Here is a 15,198-nt window from a genome sequence, read left to right on the forward strand (position 1 = left end):
TAGACATAAAGTATTATTTCTTGGAAGACTCACAATAAAAATCTTTTCCTTTATACAAAGGCCAAACTTGTGCAAATAAAAATAAAGGCAACTATATGGTAATTCTACTATTTGCACATTGCAGCAGGTTAAAGTGTAGTAATCAGAGAAGTATGATTTCTGCTAAACCAGATCATTACAAATTCATATTTTATTCATTTATTTCTGAAGAATTGTCAGAAAGTTTGGACAAACTCTGGATAAAGAGGAAGAGGTTAATGAACTAGATATTGTATAGACTTATGACATGAAGGAGGTATGTCTTGCCTAACTGTTACAGTAATTTCTCATGTATTTTTACGTGAAAAGAAGTGAAAGATCTTCACAGATTTTTCTGGGAATTACTGTCACCTGTGGGTTATTAATCATCTTTAAAATGCAGCACTCCAAATAAGTGTTTGGATGAAGTTAAACAAGATTTAGAAAGCACAACAACAGTATCAGTTAATAATATTGTAAACTACAGAGGCTGGTAATATCCTCAGTGCAAACTAGGTTATATTTAACACTGTGGAAACTAGAAGACCCTCACTCTGATGGGAATCCACCATGTTAAAAAAATACATTAATATGTAGTATGAGAGGGACGAAACTCTCCATGCCATGTTGAAATTTTAAATGGACTTCATTATAAGCAAAAAGAGTTAAGATGGAGTGCAATTGTCACTATTTTTCAGGTGAGTAAAAGAGACACACGTTAAGATTCACAGTACGCACCGGCCATATTTACAAAAGGGAACAGATTTTGAGTGATCTCAGCATGATCAATTCCTGTTAAAATATCATTAAGGGTGCCAGAATTGATAGATCTCCCGAAACTCTGATCCATGAGAAAACTCACTAAAAATCCATGAACACGCACCTGGTTTTTAGTACACATTTACTGGCTTGGCTAGGTGAAGCTGGAGCATCCAGCTGAAATAGCTGAGCACACAAATAGGTTGGTTCTCAAACACTTCTTGACATTGTCGGGAGCACTGACGGATGGATTTCCATTTCCATTTGCCCCCCGGACCACAAACCTGTTCAAGGTGGTCCATGTCCCCCCACCCTCTGTGGCACATTCCCTACTCTCTTCAACTCACTCCAGCCTAGACGGGTCAGAATTTGTTCAGTAAACTTGTAAAGCGCTGATTCCAAGCCTGCATTTTCTTTAATTTTCTTACTATTCACATTCAAACTTTTATCATGACCTTCATCATCAATTGTTAAGTAATTTTTATTCATGCACTTTTACAAATATATGCTTATATGTAAAACAGAGATATAAATCTGCATCCGTATGTGTAAGTAAAAATATTTTCTATTTATACACATTTGTAACCTTTTTAATATACAAATATATATATATATAAAGAGAGAAAGAGAGATGTTCAAGAGTCCTCTCTATGTGGGGCCCTTGAGGTACTTCTGGGCTAAAGAAGGTGGCAAGGCTTCAGCAGCCAACTAGTCCCAGGGAGTTTTGTGATCACCTGCGGCCCAGCCATGGCAAATAGCAGGACAGTGGCTCCCTTGGGGTTGCCACTATCTTCTGTCTGTTTCATTTTCATGTTATTAAGCAGTACAGATATTCTCTTTCTCAGCCTTTCATTTGTGCCTGCAGCCAACAATGTAAGTCAGGACAAATTAATCAAATGAGATGTTTAACAGACTTCTATGCTTCTTATTCCAATTAGAAACTAATTGGCCAGATACTTCTTTAAAGAGCAAGATCAAAGATGCTGAGTACTACATTCATGAAATCCATTCAATCAGCACAACTGACAAAGAGCCAAGGTGTTCCTTACCATACCAATCACACACTCACCCCCCTCAAACCAACCTATCCAAAGAAACAAACAGGAAAAAAAAACAAAACGAAACAAAACAAACCCAACCAAACCAGAATTTGACTATATAAAATATTGCAAAGGATTAATCTGATAGGAATCTTTCTGAAAACAAACAAAACAACAGTAGCAAAATGTCAATTGCTCAACAACAAAAAAAGTTATCAAGGAAGGAAAAATAGAAAAGGTCTTCAGGAATGAGTTTATTTAGATACCCACACTAAATGCATGGCCATGGTATATCTTTTAGTGCATACTAAAATAAAGGAACCTTGTCCTCATAAGACCCCATTTGTTCCTGCTAGTACCCTGCTTACCTGTAAAAGTTTCCCCAGAGAAGTTCTATGAATAACCTTTTATTTGAGTATAAATGTAAGCTGCAGGCTGATCCTATATCTCAAACCCATTACTGAGGGGGAATTACAGAGGAATTCTCTCCTTTGGACATTTCTGAATCTCATTATCACTAAACTTCAAAATTAAAATTTATGACTTCTAAGGCAATTGCCACTTGAAGGAAACATTTGTCAGCTATCTCTTCATTGTGGAATAGCCTGTTTCTCTTGAATTCAAGGAGAAACAAAAAGTGGGAGGTAGTTTCCTTGTCTAGCACTGGATACTGAATAAACTATTTCTGGTCTCAGTTTTTTGTATGGCAATACAAGTACAGTCTTTTTTGGTTGTTTTGTTCTTCATTCTACGTTAGCTGTATTTTTCATGGTTCTCCAAAATGAAAACCTACATTTTATGTACATTTTCCCCAAAACAAAGTTCCTTCATTTAAAACATTAGAGCAGACTCACATTTGTTTTGAGATAGTGACACGCAACTTTTTCCTGCATCTATCTTAAATGAAAAACAGTGGTTAAATCAACCACAGCTGTATCTATGAAAAAAAGTCACATTTTCAAAATATGCTTCAGTGTATAGTCAAAAAGCTAACAATAGTATACTCAAAGTATCTGGTACTAGATAAAGGTATATTTGAAATTATGATTTGGCTAAAGATTATAGCAAGATTAGTATAAATGGTTGTTCTTTATCCTGTATTTTGTTGGTCATATATTAGGAAGTTCCTGATAGCTACAGGTTTCCGCAAATGAAGTTATAGAAAATGACTCAGTTTGGTAATTTTCTTGTTTCACTATCAAACTTGAATTGTATCATTTCCTACACAATATGTACATGAAACACTACCTTGAAGTGTATTACTAAATCAAAGTTGATGCATAATTAAAACCAGTATTAACAACTGCTGCCACATAACTCAGACTATTACATTCTTTCCCAGAAAGAAAATAAAACTCATGTCATGCATTGCTTATTCTTGAAAGTGAAAAATTTATTATACTTCCCTTGTAATAGGTTTCAGAGCAAATCACTTTATTTTCATCTCAATTTTGTAGTACTCTTCAGTAGACAATCCTGGAAACTGAAGTTCCATATGTTTTTACAATAATAGTAATATCATTACCTTGAGGCCTTCTTGCTAGTCCTGTTTAGTGGTGTAGCACTACCTGGAGTTTAAATGAGTATGCCCAGTTTAGAATCAACTTAAAGTGGATAAATAAAGTACCAAGGCTCTAAGAAAAAAATTTTTTCTGGCTTAAGTAACTACTCTGTGTTGTAATTTGAGAGCTAAAATGGGAAGAATACCTTTCATTCTCACATACAGAAACCTTGTACCATTCACTATTAGGTAACTTTTTTGTATTACATTAATTATACAACATATTAAAAGGAATACTTGCAGTCTCCCCCCAAAGTTTGGATACTTTTCTTTTTCTTTCTTTCTTTCTTTTCTTCTTTCTTTCTTTCTTTCCTCCTATAAAGTTTAATTAGTGTATTTAATCCTGAGGATTTTACCTGTCAGTTTTAAAATATAGTTTAAAACCATATTAATAGCATTGTATTCACTAATAAAATTACATACTAGCTTTTTGTTTTCTGCTGAGACCACTTTTTAGGATAGCTGGGTGAGGAACTAGGACAGCAGTTTTTCAGGCCTGTGGTTCTCAAGTTTTGATTATGCTTCTGGAAAAATGAGGACATGCTGAAAAATTATCTTGATTTTGCATAGAATTAATTCCCATATAAACCAATTCTTCTGAAATCCCAAGATGGAGTCTCCCAGCAGGGGATGAGGAAGAAACTGTTTCTGAAAAGAATCTCTATTGAACTATGGATACACTAAACGTCAACAAAGCACAAGCTTTTGTATCCTTGCTCATTTTGGACTTAGGTTCTCATTACAAAATTCAAATATTACTTGTTTCTTATTATTTTATTGTTGAGTTAGGGTTTTTTAATGATATTTAATATATTTAATATTCATTATATGTATCATCCTTCACTGTCTACTTTGTTTGAAAAACAAGTAGCCATTTCCTGAAATACAGCTATGTGAACACTCTTCTGGCCATCATACACTTAGAAGTGTCACAAGGTTGAAGTCGAAAAGGTAATTTTCAGCAAGAAATGTGAACATGTATGAGCTTTCAAAAGCCAAACATGGTTCTGGTACTGCTGTTCACAAACATATTTTTAAAATGCAGAGTGACTTCTCAAGTACAAAATGAGAACTTAAAAGCTGGCAGGTAACAAATGAATGCTTAAATGCTGTAAAAGGTAACACTGTTTTCCCTCAGCTAAATCATCATCTTCTGGCTGTATTCACAGCAGCCAAGTCAAAGAAAATAGCACTCACCCTATCCACGGGCCAAGAACATCCTGTGTTTAAGCTCAGTGAAAAACATGCTGACCTTGACTAATGGGCTTTATCCTATCATAAAATACAAAATTAAAAAGAGAAAAAAATAGTCAGAGCAGCAATTTTTCCAAGTCAGAAAAACTCTGACTGGAACTCCTAAAAAAGCCTTGTAATGTCCTCCAGTGTTTGAAATCAAAGAAAAAAGATGTAGAGAAGGAGTTGAATTTTAAATGGATTGTATGAAAGATATACTAGCTATCTTAAAACCACACAAATGCAAAAGAGCCAAACAGTTAGGGCTTAGGAAAGAAGCAGCAGTGAAATCCATGTGCATGCCAGCATCTGAGTATTGCAGAAGGAGTAGGAGAATGTAAAGGCATGAAAAAAGCAATAGCTATCTTACTTCTAGGTATTTGTTCACAGCAACTTTAGAGGTTTTAGGTCTTTCTCTTCTATTAGCATTTTAGAAGCTATATGGAGTTGGTACAAATGGAAAGGTGAGAGGGAAAGCACTAGGTTAAATAAGGAAAAATAAATTAAATTTGTGTACAAAGACTTTGGTGGAACATTCTTTTCATTGTTGATTTGCCTTCTTTCACAATCTGGATGACTGTTCCCCAGTCAATTACAGATCATCAAATGAATTACCTAACTCATTTGCAGTTAAGGAACACTGAAAGGAAAAAAAAAATGAAACAGTCTCCTGCCGGACACTATTTCCTATTCAGTTAAAGACCCAGAAGAGGACGTACACAGAATAAAGTCTTCCAAGTTTAAAAAAGCACTCCTGAAAATCTCCACATGGCTCCTCCTTAATCAGTCACCTAAAGAAATAAATACATTGCTCATGGACACTGTATTTTTAAATTCTCCTTCATTAAACACGTATTTCTCCATTTCCATCTGGTGTGTTTCAGAGTGCTTGGTAGCTTGATGCGTGCCTTGTAAACATAGTACAGCAAGGGGTACTCTGGTGCTGTTTCCCCCAGGACTGTGTATGCATACTGGGCGATAAATGTTTCACGTAAACTTCATCAAGCAGCCTGAAACTGGAAGCTGCTAGATTCCTTCTTTTCTGAATTTCCACATTCCCACTTACTTGCTGTCTTTCCCACTCTGACCCAGTAACTCTGACATTGATTTCTACATAATGAACAGTCCAAAGTTTGTTATATGAACTGTCAAGACTGACAAAATTTGCTCCTACCCAAGAATAATTTATAGCCTGTCTCTTGGTCACTCCTCTTGAGGATTGTAGGTTGATCTCCTCAGGCAAGGGAAGATATGAACATAGTTCAGGAAAGCTACTGCAAATGAGTGAAATGGCTTCACTATCTGAATTTCCTTCAGTCATATTAAATAAGAACAATATTTTTCTAGTCTTTTTAAAAACAGGCAGAGTCCTAACCGCAGGCTGTGGATACCAAGTCAGCAATAGCCTTCTTGTTATCTTTTCACAGGTTGCAGGATGCATTTAAGTTATAACTGTGATACAAGAATGAATTTCAGGTTTGTGCTATAGTTATGACTGTGGTCTGCGTACACACATAATGCACTTAGCCACCAGCTCCCTGGGTGGTCCAGGGACTCCCCAGCGAGTCTCTGCATAAATGAGACCATGGGCTGATTTGAGACAATGAACAGATTTGACAGCATGGACAGCTTTGAGACAATGAACCGGTCTGAGACCAAGTGCTTGGCTGAACTCCTGCCACCCCCACAACAAAGCATTTGAGTAAATGTCCCAGGATCCCTCCAGGCTGGACTTTCAGAAAGTCCCAGAAGTTCTCCTGCCAGGTCCTGTACTACAGGGGTAGACTGATAGGCAATGTTTGTATGCTTAAATACACTGATTTACACCCTGGATGAAAAATTGCACAGGTCCAGTGACTCCCCCAGGCAGTTCCAGCTGTAGAATTGACCATGCTGAACAAAAATAGATAATATTTTTGTCAGTCAGTAGAGACCTTAATTGGAGTCCACACACTCTTTTCTCTTATTGCAAACTAACAGTTGTTAAATATTTTTTTTAAGTTGCAGCAAAACAATCCATGCATTTTTTTATTGCTGAAAAACTAAGAGTTAGTGTTTCTTCAGTTAAGCCATTCAATTGATCAAAAGTGCTTTAAGCAAAAACATTATATCTAGTAAGTATTCTGTTAGCTTCACATTGCAAGAAATATGATACTGAAAGCGTTTTGGATGACTTGCAAATTTATTATGTGTTACTTCATCCAGTGCTGAAGGTAACTATAATAGCTTTTCATATTCACCCTCACTAGAAACTCAGCTACATTCTGTACGTCAGAGCATGACTCATTCTTTTGAAATTAAAAGAGACTTTTACTGATTATTTTCACATTAAAAAGTACAGCGTTACTTTTCCCCATCTAATATTATTTCTAAAAATATTCTACTCCATGTAGCCCACTGATCAGGCTTTTTCCTCAGCAGACTACTTAAAACACAGGACAGAAATTAACAGCATTTCCAGCTATCTATTAGTAGAGAGGAATTAAAAAGTCCCTAAGCATAGACTAATCGAATTAAAAGGGTTATTTTTCAAATTTTCACCATGACAAAGACTGAGACATTTGTGTCAACAGCAGCACAAAATAATTCTGTAAACATGCCAAAGAATCACTTGCCAAATTTTCAGAATATTGGGTGCAAAGATATTTGGGGGACTATTTTTAACAAGTTATTTTGTGCAGGGGAGTTTGGGACAATACAAGGAGACTGTAAAAACCATGACTCAGCTTTTCTAATTTCATTTCAGCTGCCCTAAAGACAGCAGGACACAGATGCTTAGTTTCCTTACTCTCCCTGGCACTTTCTAAACTCCTACAAGGCAGCTACTCAGAGTCATATGGAAGACTGTAACACGAGCCAGATCGTCTGAACTCAAACCTCAGAAGACAACATTGAAAACACAGAGAGGCAAGCATTTTCAATAGCAGTTTTTCTAAACAAACAATCTCAATACAATTCATCTAGGCGTCCATCCTTATTTATTTTTGAGAGGTGTATACTGGAGTGTGAAATTAACTCAGGATTTAATCATGACAAGTATGGAGTAGACACTCTTTTGAAATGGCAAGACTATTGAGTAGCAAGAAATAGCAAAAGCCTGTGATGGATTTACAGCTGGTGGCAACACATGTCATGGCAAGGTCCTTTTCACTACCTCTCCCCACACTAGTCTGCAATGAGTGGGATAAAGTAAAAATTGCTTTCCTCTGGATAGCAGGGCTGGGACTGACTGGCTGGTTTTGTTTGGTAATCAGAGTATGTGTATATTGCATCTTTTTTTATCATGAATAATAGCAATGTAACTAAGGTAGGTCTTCCCTTTGGAGAGCATGGGATGTGTGCCATATTTTTAGACCAACTCATGTAAAACAGTGACTTTTTTGGAACTCTCTTATGAACTCTTGGGCAGAACAGCTGTTTAATCCCAATGATACATCATTGCTCCTATCAATGTAGCGACTCCTTGAGGCAGCAAAGGAACATCTACCATCCTTTAATCTGCTGAATCATATTTTTAATTTCTGTTTCTTTTAGGAAGCCAGGACATGGTGGAGTTTGTTTCTGTTTTTGTTTTATTCTTACCAGAACAAAATTAAAAGATTGTGAGGAAAAAACCTAGTTTTCTCCAAAATACCGTTTGGCACCTTGTTTACGACTTGCTTTTTTTTTTTTTTTCTTAGAAGAAAAAATCTTGACTTATATTAGCCGATGAGAATTTTATAAATTTTCCTTGACAAAACACATGTGAAGAAAACAAAAGGAAACACTCATGTCCAAGAAGCAAAAAGGAGATCCAGCTAACTACAGGCTTCTGTCCCTTTCCTTAGTTTCCTGGGAAGCTGGGGTTGGGGGGGACAGCTTTCCCTTCTACCCAGTCTTTGGCAGAGGCACTGTTCAGTCCCTGTACCTGGAGACCCACAGGGCCACGTTCCCACCCAGATCTGTGCCCCAGCCAAGGCCACCGATGTGCTGGTGAGGTTTCTCCTCACCAGTCTGGGGACTATGCCCTGTGGCATATCACCACCAGTTGCCAGCAGCTTCTAACAGTCCTTTAATTCAGACCAGAGCATCAGATCTTGATCTCTTTCAACATACAGAGTAAATGCTTTTCATGCAGAAAGAGGTATCGGAGTGCTTTGTTTATGTGTGTAGGACTGCAAAAAATTACATAACGTTTAAATCCCTTTTCAAATCATTGAAGCATAGTTACTTGGAGAAAGGATTCTTTCAGTAATCCCTCCCATCAAATATCTCATTGTTGTTTAAATAATTCAATGTAAATAATTCAATTTGCATAATTCAGGTTCAGTGAGGACCAGCTGCTGAACCTTGAACCATCAAATGACTTACTGATTTAATAATTGCTCCTTAGGCCCTCGTTCTTCAGTGTCAGGTTTTCAACGTCCTGTGAACTACCTGTGAATCTCATAAAGAATGGTTCAAGATGTTGACTATGCTTAATCCCTAATTTCAGACTTTATACAGAAAATTAATTAAATCCATAATTGAAGGCTCTCCCAAAGAAACAGTTGTACACAGGAAACAGATATCTTAACGGTCATTTAATGGACAATTTCTTGAGAAATTTTCAATCAGTAAATAAAAAGCACAGACTAAAAATTGATCAAGTACTTAAGACCAAAATGATGACAAAAGAGACTAAAATTGATCTAATTTTACAAGGATTTCTCAGTTAAAAACATCAACCCAAATTTACTGAAAGAATTCTGAACTAAGATCTTGAATGCTTAAGTCAAGTAGCTTACCTCTTCCGTCTGTATCTCCAGGAATTTCAAGAGGAACATGGCACTCACAATTATGGATGCAAAATGAACACAAATTAAGGAAGGAAATAAGGTATCCTTGCCTCAAAAATGCATCATGGTGCCAACTCAGCCAGATGAAAACTATAAATGAAGTACTATAGGAAATAGCACATGGTGCTGTTAACGTAAAATGAGTAAAAGAAAGCACAAGGGTACGCATCATTTATCATCCATTATTAAGAAAAAAGATCAACTTACAATAATTAATTTATCTAAGAAAGTGCCTTCAGAAACCATTCAACATAAAGCCTCAGAGGAAATCCTTGTGGTTTTGTTAACATACAGGCATAGACATTCATAACATCCCCTCAGCTCTCTTGGCTTGCAGGATAGGTCAGTCTTCAGACTCAGTTTGCTATTCTCAAGTAAATTAAATTTTTAAATAAGCTTGCAAACAATTTCCTGGTTTTCAGTCTTAAGGTTCAAAGATCCAGCACAATGACTTTTTTACAAGGAATGCACAGAGTCCCATATAGAAACTAATAAAAATCCCAAATGCTGAAGTCCAATATAAAGCCTTCATTCTTACTCTGCTTGCTCTCTGGATACAAACCAGTGATGTTTCTGACAAACCTAATTTCATGATGATTTGAATATGTAGGATCTTATCTTCTTTGTATCTGTGTAAAACAGATGCTTCCTTGCTGTGACGGCTACCTGAGACAATTCTCTGAGTTTAGACTTTATGGAGGATTTATACTCAATACCCAGCTTAACTGAAATGCAATTCATTCCATTTGCTTTCCTTTGAATCAATACTAGTCACAAGTTTCACAGCTACTCTGTACAGAAAGATAGTTTTGTGACATCAGTGGGTTTTCTGCACTTTCTGGCTTCTGTTTTTCCACTAATTTTGATGTTGTCTTTTCTTCATATGAACAGAGATCTTCTCTCAAAGCAGCAGCCAGTTGTCCTTTCATCCTCTGCTGTATTTCATGCCGTACAGTTTGCAGACCAATAAAAGTTGAGCCTGAAGTAGAGGATATGCCTGGCCTTATTTATTACTGAATTTATCTTTTCTTGTTACTTTTGCAGTGAGATTTCTCTTACATGTAAATAAGCACTGGGAGCAATTTGGGGAAATAAGACTTTAGGTAGATGAAGATGAAACACGTGAAAAAAATGGCAAAATCTAGTGACACCTAAGTGTAAGATAAATTACATCCTGAGACAGCAAAATGAGTTCCCTGACTACGCCGTCCATTTGCCATTATTAGCCACTCTGTATATGCAGGACTATTCACAGAATAAAAAAGAGTGGGTGAGGATAAATTGAATGTCTATGCAGCAGTAGGGAGTGCCAGAGCTCAGAAATAAGACACATTGGGGATCATCTATTTAATACTAAAATTCTAAAATATTAAAGGAATCTGACTTAAAGTTTATATTTATCATCTTAGAATCAGACATTGCCAATTATTCTCATGTGCTTTATTGAATTATTCCTCCATTAACAAGACAAAGAACGCTGAGTAAGGTGAACAAATTTTCACTTCCAAATTTCCATAAGGAACATTCGTTATTGCCACATCCCACAGGACTATAATGAAAGTTTTCTTCTCTTAAATGCATTTTGTGATAACAAGAAAACACCAACAGAACCAATCCTTACACAGCTAATTGAAATAAAGATACTGGGAAAATAAAAAAGGCGTATCAAGAGCAAGAGTACATGTGCTAAGCTACACATTTAGAGCAAATTTCATAGTTTCATAGAGTTTACATTCAGCATTTTTAGGCTTCTATAAAAGACCATATCTTAATAACTATGGATCATTTTCCTATATAACAGACATCTTCTCAAAATTTATTAAACCTTCTCTCCACTAACAACCCCCTTTTTTTTGCCTAAAGGAAAAAGGAAATCAGTAAAATTAAGCTTTTGCTATAATAATACAAAATTATATTTTAATGAGAAAATGTTATTATAATAACCATTTATGAAATTAAGTAATATACATTTGTTTGTAAGTTTCATTAAGGTTTTGATGGTTGAATGAAATGCAAAAATTAGTCTAAGTTATAATACATTTATATTGGTTATTTGAAATGTACGCAATATTAGCAGCAATAAAGTACTTTGAAGACAGAGAAAAAATTTCCACTATAAATATTAGAAGGTAAGCCACTGTCCTGAATCCTTAAAAATTTAGGTAACTTGCAGTGTCCTACAGAAAGATGCACATTGAGTATACTGTACATTACTGTACATCACACACTGTGATGACAATTGTGATCCACTATGAGGGAGTGCAACTTAAGCAATTTCCCTACTCTTTTGAAAGGTAAGTATGAGCAAGCACTGAACCACCCACCAGGTAAGTCATTCCAGAAGGATTATGGCAAGCATATCTCAAAATATTGAAAGCAAAGGCAGAGGAAAAAAATGCCAGAAATTCCTTGTAGATGGTAAGATTTTATTTGGCAGTCCTCTTTTTTTTTTTTTTTTTTTTTTTTAAAGTGATTTTAGGAAGAAAATAATTTTATTCCAATTAAAGTCTTAAATTGTCATCTTAGATTTTTTTGTTATTATTAAATATTATACATTAAATATGCTACATCAAGCACATTTGCAAAGTGAGAAAGATATGCATGCATCTGTCTACAAAACTAGAATAATCCCTCTCTGGACATACTTACGTGAATGTGCATTTTGCTTGAAGCACGAGCATTTTGAAAGCCATAGTTTTGCAATCTGTTGTAATAAGGAATTTTAAAACAGGTACCATAATGACTGTGGACCTGTCTGTGAAATAAAATATTTCATCATATTGTTGGGACTGCTGACTGTGTTTTTAGGCTGCAAATTTTGAAGTCTGAAGTTAGTGACATTGGAAGTCCTTCCATGTCAAAAAATCAGTCTAAATGGATATCAGTCTGTGAGGCCAGTAACCTCCCAGAAAAGGTACTCAAATTTGATATCCCCATAAACTTTTAGAGAGGAGTTCCCAGAGTGAAGCCATCCAGATTATAATCTCCAACAAATGCTCAGTGTGTGAATTTCCTGGTTCACTCGCATGCAATTGATACTGCTGTGGCCATTGGTTACCCAAATAATGTTATAATGAGTCCTTTAAACAGGTCTTACCAAATTCTATTCTTCCAGTTCCTCCTAGAAGTAGATATCCAGCTACTGGCATGCAACACTGAAGATACATTATCAAATAAATAATCTGTAGCTAGACACCCACCAAATCTATTAGCAGCAAAGATGGTTGTCGTGGTTTAACCCCAGCCAGCAACTAAGCACCACGCAGCTGCTCACTCACTCCCCACCATCCAGTGGGATGGGGGAGAAAATCAGGAAAAAAGAAGTAAAACTTGTGGGTTGAGATAAGAACGGTTTAATAGAACAGAAAAGAAGAAACTAATAATGATAATGATAACACTAATAAAATGACAACATCAATAATAAAAGGATTGGAATGTACAAATGATGCGCAGGGCAATTGCTCACCACTCGCCGACCGATACCCAGCCAGTCCGCAAGCGGTGATTCCCCGCCCCCACTTCCCAGTTCCTAGACTAGATGTGACGTCCCATGGTATGGAATACACCGTTGGCCAGTTTGGGTCAGGTGCCCCGGCTGTGTCCTGTGCCAGCTTCTTGTGCCCCTCTAGCCTTCGCGCTGGCTGGGCATGAGAAGCTGAAAAATCCTTGACTATAGTCTAAACACTACTGAGCAACAACTGAAAACATCAGTGTGTTATCAACATTCTTGGCATACTGAACTCAAAACATAGCACTGTACCAGCTACTAGGAAGACAGTTAACTCTATCCCAGCTGAAACCAGGACAATGGTAGCCATTAAAGCCACATAATGATATTATCTGTATATCTTTCTAAAATATAGAAATTGTTCTTCACTTGTCAGGCTTTACTAGTAAAAAATTCTGTGTACTTAATTTTTTTTTTTAATTTAACCTTTGTTATTGGTTAATAGGTAGCAGCTATGGCTTGTGAAGAAAATCCACAGAATTTTTTAGTCTACTGTTTTGCGATAGGTCTTCAAATGCCTAAAAAGCTTTTAATGGTAAGTAACCCTGAAACACTTAAGAAAAGTAAAATCTCATGTATAAACCCATATTTCACAGAAAGTGAATTGAAGACTTAATCCTAAAAATTAATTTGAGTATTGAATGGTATATTTCTGGAGTTAAAGATTTATTTATAATGCAAAAAGCAACATGATTGCTTTGTTAAATACTTTGGAGTTGGAAAATTATCCTCCATTCTTATAAAAACCAAAGAGTATTTCAGTGTATTTTGTCACCTGTAAGAAGGCTAAGAACATGATTTTCCTCTGGTCTGCAATTGCTGAGAAAGAAAATGTCCTTTAATATTTTTGCCACATAATCTGCTCTGTAGATTATGCTTGTAAATCCTGGAAAATATCCATATGAAATGGCTGAGCAGCCATGAACAGATTTAACATCTTTAAATCTATGTCAAATGCTGTTCTTTGGAGGCCTTCAGGACTGATGCTTTTCTCAGCTCTTCTGGGTGTATCTTCCTGACACTACCTCTTCTGAATTGCAAACCTATTACTTATTTCCTCTTATAAAATCCAGAGGTACTTTGTCTAGGTTTTAAGAAATAGGAACTGCTGCAGATCAGAAACATCAAATCCTCTGGGGGAAAAAAAAAAAGCTGTTAACACAAATTTTAAGAGTATCTTTGGTCCAGATTACAGGATTTTATCCCATGATAAGTAGGGCACAAGGGTCAAGCCCTTAACTTTGCTGAAATTGGTCTGCCTTAGAGGTTACTTTCAGACACTAGTCCCATGTCTGACATGAGTAACCTCTTCCACATTCACATCTCAGTTACCCAGCAACAAGGCTGGTCTATTAACAGAGCATGCAACCTCATTCTTGTAAGAATAATAATATTCTAGTAAGTATTATTAAGTAGCAAGATCTTTTCTGAATCTACCTTCTTCTGTGAAGCTATTCTTAACAGCAGTCTTCTTGTGTATCCTTTTGTCTTTATGTTTTGAGACATAAACAATATGACACATGATTCTTTAGGATGTGCTGAATAAGTAAAAATAAAATGCAGCAGATGATTTTCATATAATGATGTGCAGAAGCATGAGGATGTATTCCAGACACAGATGCTGCAGGTCACAAACAGCCCAAAGAAGCAGGGGTTAACCATCTCTAAATCCAGTACAAAGCCTTTCTCAAAGTCTAAAGGAGGACATTTCATTCTGAAATGAAACAACTACTTTAACCAGTTATTTGCTACACCATTGTGATAAAAAAAGTAGGATTAGTAGAGGTGTTAAGGGTTGTTACCACATGAGCAACAGGTGTAGAAAGGAGATATGATATCTTTATGTAGATGCTTAACCAAATTTCTGGTATCAAGAGGACAAAAATGTTAGCTTCCCAAGCTAAACTTAAAATGAGGAAATCATGTTGTATTGAACTCAGAGCACATCAAACAGGAATAGGATTGAAGGCAATGAGAGATCTTGCATAAGAAGGCATTAACACTTCGCAGTTAACCTGCAGTTCAACTTGATAGACTTGAGATCATGTAAAATTCTATTGTACTAAATCTTCACACACATCACTAAGAAAATACTAGCAAAAACCGTATTTTCATATAATTTGTTTCTCTTGCTGCCACACTAAATTGTTTTTTGTAACAGCTTCATAATCAAAATACAGTTGTTACAGTCTGACAAATTATAGTCAATGTCTCAAACATTCGTTAAAGAACTCTGTTGGAGAAGATGGTCTCTGTAAAAAT

The sequence above is a fragment of the Accipiter gentilis genome, chromosome 8, assembly GCF_929443795.1.
Source record: "Accipiter gentilis chromosome 8, bAccGen1.1, whole genome shotgun sequence".
NCBI classification, from domain to species: Eukaryota; Metazoa; Chordata; class Aves; order Accipitriformes; family Accipitridae; genus Astur; species Astur gentilis.